Here is a 6,000-nt window from a genome sequence, read left to right on the forward strand (position 1 = left end):
TAAACTTGAGGTAGTAATGATGTTCATAACATCATTCGATTCATATATATAAAACTATCTTATTCGAAGGTTTAAACTCGTAATCACTAGAACATAGTTTAGTTAATTCTAAACTTGTTCGCAAATAAAAGTTAATCCTTCTAACTTGACTTTTAAAATTAACTAAACACATGTTCTATATCTATATGATATGCTAACTTAATGATTTAAAACCTGGAAACACGAAAAACACCGTAAAACCGGATTTACGCCGTCGTAGTAACACCGCGGGCTGTTTTGGGTTAGTTAATTAAAAACTATGATAAACTTTGATTTAAAAGTTGTTATTCTGAGAAAATGATTTTTATTATGAACATGAAACTATATCCAAAAATTATGGTTAAACTCAAAGTGGAAGTATGTTTTCTAAAATGGTCATCTAGACGTCGTTCTTTCGACTGAAATGACTACCTTTACAAAAACGACTTGTAACTTATTTTTCCGACTATAAACCTATACTTTTCTATTTAGATTCATAAAATAGAGTTCAATATGAAACCATAGCAATTTGATTCACTCAAAACGGATTTAAAATGAAGAAGTTATGGGTAAAACAAGATTGGATAATTTTTCTCATTTTAGCTACGTGAAAATTGGTAACAAATCTATTCCAACCATAACTTAATCAACTTGTATTGTATATTATGTAATCTTGAGATACCATAGACACGTATACAATGTTTCGACCTATCATTTCGACACATCTATATATATTTCGGAACAACCATAGACACTCTATATGTGAATGTTGGAGTTAGCTATACAGGGTTGAGGTTGATTCCAAAATATATATAGTTTGAGTTGTGATCAATACTGAGATACGTATACACTGGGTCGTGGATTGATTCAAGATAATATTTATCGATTTATTTCTGTACATCTAACTGTGGACAACTAGTTGTAGGTTACTAACGAGGACAGCTGACTTAATAAACTTAAAACATCAAAATATATTAAAAGTGTTGTAAATATATTTTAAACATACTTTGATATATATGTATATATTGTTATAGGTTCGTGAATCAACCAGTGGCCAAGTCTTACTTCCCGACGAAGTAAAAACCTGTGAAAGTGAGTTATAGTCCCACTTTTAAAATCTAATATTTTTGGGATGAGAATACATGCAGGTTTTATAAATGATTTACAAAATAGACACAAGTACGTGAAACTACATTCTATGGTTGAATTATCGAAATCGAATATGCCCCTTTTTATTAAGTCTGGTAATCTAAGAATTAGGGAACAGACACCCTAATTGACGCGAATCCTAAAGATAGATCTATTGGGCTTAACAAACCCCATCCAAAGTACCGGATGCTTTAGTACTTCGAAATTTATATCATATCCGAAGGATGTCCCGGAATGATGGGGATATTCTTATATATGCATCTTGTTAATGTCGGTTACCAGGTGTTCACCATATGAATGATTTTTATCTCTATGTATGGGATATGTATTGAAATATGAAATCTTGTGGTCTATTATTATGATTTGATATATATAGGTTAAACCTATAACTCACCAACATTTTTGTTGATGTTTTAAAGCATGTTTATTCTCAGGTGATTATTAAGAGCTTCCGCTGTCGCATACTTAAATAAGGACGAGATTTGGAGTCCATGCTTGTATGATATTGTGTAAAAACTGCATTCAAGAAACTTATTTTGTTGTAACATATTTGTATTGTAAACCATTATGTAATGGTCGTGTGTAAACAGGATATTTTAGATTATCATTATTTGATAATCTACGTAAAACTTTTAAACCTTTATTGATGAAATAAAGGTTATGGTTTGTTTTAAAATGAATGCAGTCTTTGAAAAACGTCTCATATAGAGGTCAAAACCTCGCAACGAAATCAATTAATATGGAACGTTTTTAATCAATAAGAACGGGACATTTCATCTTTCGCATTTGATCTTCTCTTTCCCAAGTAAACTCGGGTCCCCTTTTGGCGTTCCAACGGACCTTAACAATCGGGATCCGGCTTTGTTTTAATTCCTTCTCGACGTAGTCCACAATTTCAACCGGTTCCTCCACAAAATGGAGTTTGTCATTAATAGTAAGTTCCTCGAGAGGGACGACGATATCGGGCTCGGCAAGACATTTCTTCAAGTTAGATACATGAAAAGTAGGATGGACGGAGCTTAGTTGAGGCGGAAGATCCAAACGATACGCAACGGTTCCAACACGCTCTAAGATTTCGAAAGGACCAACATACCGCGGATTTAGTTTCCCACGTTTCCCAAAACGGATGACACCTTTCCAAGGTGCGACTTTTAACATGACGCGGTCACCGACTTGAAATTCGAGGTCTTTGCGTCTTTTGTCGGTATAGCATTTTTGACGACTCCGGGCCGTCCGAAGCCTATCTCGGATTTGAAGGATCTTCTCGGTGGTTTCATGAATGAGTTCGGGCTCGGAAATTTGCACGTCACCCACTTCGGCCCAACAAAGAGGAGAGCGACATTTTCGGCCATATAATGCTTCAAAAGGTGCGGCCTTAATACTCGCGTGATAACTATTGTTATAAGAGAACTCGGCGAGAGGTAAGTGCTTTTCCCAAGCTTTTCCAAAATCAACAACACAAGCTCGTAGCATATCTTCCAAGGTTTGTATTGTACGTTCACTTTGCCCATCGGTTTGAGGATGATATGCGGTGCTCATGTCCAAACGCGTTCCCAACGCTTCTTGTAAAGTACGCCAAAATCTAGAAATGAAATGACCATCTCGGTCGGAGATAATCGATAAAGGTACACCGTGTCGGGCTACAATCTCCTTAATGTAAAGTCGTGCAAGTTTCTCCATTTTGTCGGTCTCTTTCATGGCGAGAAAGTGCGCGGATTTGGTGAGGCGATCGACAATGACCCAAATAGTATCATAACCGCCCGACGTTTTTGGTAGTTTGGTGATAAAATCCATTGTGATCCTTTCCCACTTCCATTGCGGGATCTCGGGTTGTTGAAGTAACCCGGACGGTCTTTGGTGTTCGGCTTTGACTTTTGCGCAAGTCAAACATTTGGCAACGTATCTAGCAACTTCCTTTTTGATGTTTGGCCACCAATATTGTTCTTTAAGGTCATGGTACATCTTATTGGTGCCGGGATGAATCAAGTATCGTGATTTGTGGGCTTCGTCTAAGATGAGGTTTCGTAAATCGCCATATCTAGGCACCCAAATCCTTCCGGCGTAATATCGAAGTCCGTTCTCCTTAACTTCGAATCGAGAGACGAGGATGTTTAAAAGTTCACGTCCGATGTGGTTGTCCTTAAGAGCCTCCTCTTGAGCTACACGAATTTGGCTATTAAGGTTGGAGTGGATGGTGATGTTTAATGCTCGGACGCGAAGAGGTACCGTTCTTTCCTTTCGACTTAAGGCATCGGCCACTACATTTGCCTTTCCGGGGTGGTAACGAAGTTCACAATTGTAATCGTTCAAGGTTTCAATCCACCGTCGTTGTCTCATGTTTAGTTGCTTTTGATCGAAGATATGTTGAAGACTTTTGTGATCGGTAAAGATAGTACTCTTGGTACCAAGAAGATGATGTCTCCATAACTTAAGTGCAAAGATGACGGCTCCGAGTTCAAGATCATGTGTCGTGTAGTTTCGTTCGTGAACCTTGAGTTGTCGAGATGCATAAGCAATGACTTTCTTTCGTTGCATTAATACGCACCCATAACCGTTTTTCGAGGCATCGCAATATACGACAAAATCATCATTGCCTTCGGGAAGCGACAAGATAGGAGCGGTGGTTAGCTTAGTTTTCAAGATTTGGAAAGCGGTTTCTTGTTCGGATGACCAAATGAAATTTCGTTCCTTGTGAGTTAACGCGGTTAGAGGGCGAGCGATTAAGGAGAAATCCTTGATGAATTTACGATAGTATCCGGCGAGACCTAAGAATTGACGAATTTGAGTAGGAGTAGTAGGAGTTTCCCATTTACTAATGGCTTCGATTTTTGCGGGATCTACTTTAATGCCTTGATCACTTACAACGTGACCGAGGAATTGAACTTCCTTCAACCAAAATTCACACTTGGAGAACTTGGCATAGAGTTGTTCTTTTCTCAAGAGTTCAAGCACGAGTCGGAGATGTTCTTTGTGTTCCTCTTCGCTTTTAGAATAGACCAAAATATCGTCGATGAACACGATAACGAATTTGTCGAGGTAAGGTTTGCACACGCGGTTCATGAGATCCATAAACACCGCCGGTGCGTTAGTGAGACCGAAAGGCATGACAAGGAATTCATAACTACCATAATGAGTCCGGAAGGCGGTTTTGGAGACATCTTCCCCCTTAACCCTTAGTTGATGATAACCCGAACGGAGATTGATTTTTGAATATACACGAGAACCTTGTAGTTGATCAAAGAGGTCATCAATGCGCGGAAGAGGATATCGGTTTTTAATCGTTAATTTGTTCAATTCACGATAATCGATGCACATTCGTAGGGATCCGTCTTTCTTCTTGACGAACAAAATCGGAGCGCCCCATGGTGAATGGCTAGGTTGAATGAAACCACGGTCAAGTAACTCTTGGATTTGACTTTGCAATTCGTGCATTTCGGATGGAGCGAGTCTATATGGTGCACGCGCTACGGGTGCGGCTCCCGGTATAAGATCGATTTGAAATTCAACCGGTCGATGAGGTGGAAGACCCGGTAATTCGTCGGGAAATACATCGGAAAAGTCACTAACAATTGGCACATCATCGATGCGCTTTTCGTCGGCCTCGACTTTCTTAACGTGAGCAAGAATCGCAAAACAACCCTTGCGAAGTAGCTTTCGAACTTTAAGGCACGAAACGAGATTGAGTCCGGTGCAATTCTTGTCGCCATAGACAATCAATGGTTCACCATTCTCGATAGGAATTCGGATTGCGTGAAGATCGCAAAGAATGTGAGATTTATTTTTGGCCATCCAATTCATACCGATTATTACATCAAAACTCCCTAGTTCCATGGGTATCAAGTCAATTTCAAATTCATTACCCAAAATATTTAAAGTACACCCCCGGTAATATGTGTCGGCACTTAAGAGTTTTCCATCGGCCACCTCGATGGAGTAAGTAGTATCTAAAGGGTGTGGTGGAGCGGAAAGAGTAGGAGCCAAAGTCTTAGACACAAAACATTTATCGGCACCCGAATCAAATAAGCAAGTAACATAAGTGTTGTTGAGAAGAAACGTACCCGTGACTAGTTCATTGTCATCTCGGGCTTCCTCGGTGTTGATGTTAAAGGCTCGGCCTCGGTTGTTGGGGTTGGCTTTCTTTTTCGGGCATTCGTTCTTATAATGGCCCGTTTGGCCACATTCATAACAAGTGACCGTCCTTGGAGGATTGGGCCCCTTTCGAGCGACGGGGGCGGCGTTTGTACAATTGTTGGCCCTATGACCAACTCCTTGGCAACGGTGACAAATTAGCTTGTTACATTCGCCGTGATGATGCTTGTGGCATTTGTTGCAAAAAGGTAGGTTCCCGACATAACCTTTCTTGCCGTCGTTGTTGAAAGGCTTTTTGGTGAAGGTGTTGTTGTTGTAGTTGGTTGATGGAGTGGCTTCCCATTTCCTTTTGTTGCCACCCGACTTGTCCTCGGCCTTAGGAGCCGGCACTACGATTTCGTCAACCGTTTCAATTAGTTGGCGAGCCATGTTCATAGCGGCTTGATGAGTAGTGGGTTTGGATGACATCACCCCTTGTTTGATGCTTTTTGGAAGACCGAGCATGTAGAGCTCAATCCTTTGAGATTCGGGGTTAACAAGATTAGGACACATCAAGGATAGTTCGGCGAAGCGTTGATTATAAGCTTTAAGATCGTTTCCGACCGCTTTCAAAGCTCTTAGTTCTTCCTCAAGCTTCCGGGTTTCTTCGCGCGGAAAATATTCAACAATCATCTTTTCCCTTAGATCGGCCCAAGAGAGGGCATGAGCTTCATCGGTACCCACCGATTGAACATAGGTGTTCCA

This window comes from Rutidosis leptorrhynchoides, chromosome 3, assembly GCF_046630445.1.
Source record: "Rutidosis leptorrhynchoides isolate AG116_Rl617_1_P2 chromosome 3, CSIRO_AGI_Rlap_v1, whole genome shotgun sequence".
In the NCBI taxonomy this organism is placed as follows: Eukaryota; Viridiplantae; Streptophyta; class Magnoliopsida; order Asterales; family Asteraceae; genus Rutidosis; species Rutidosis leptorrhynchoides.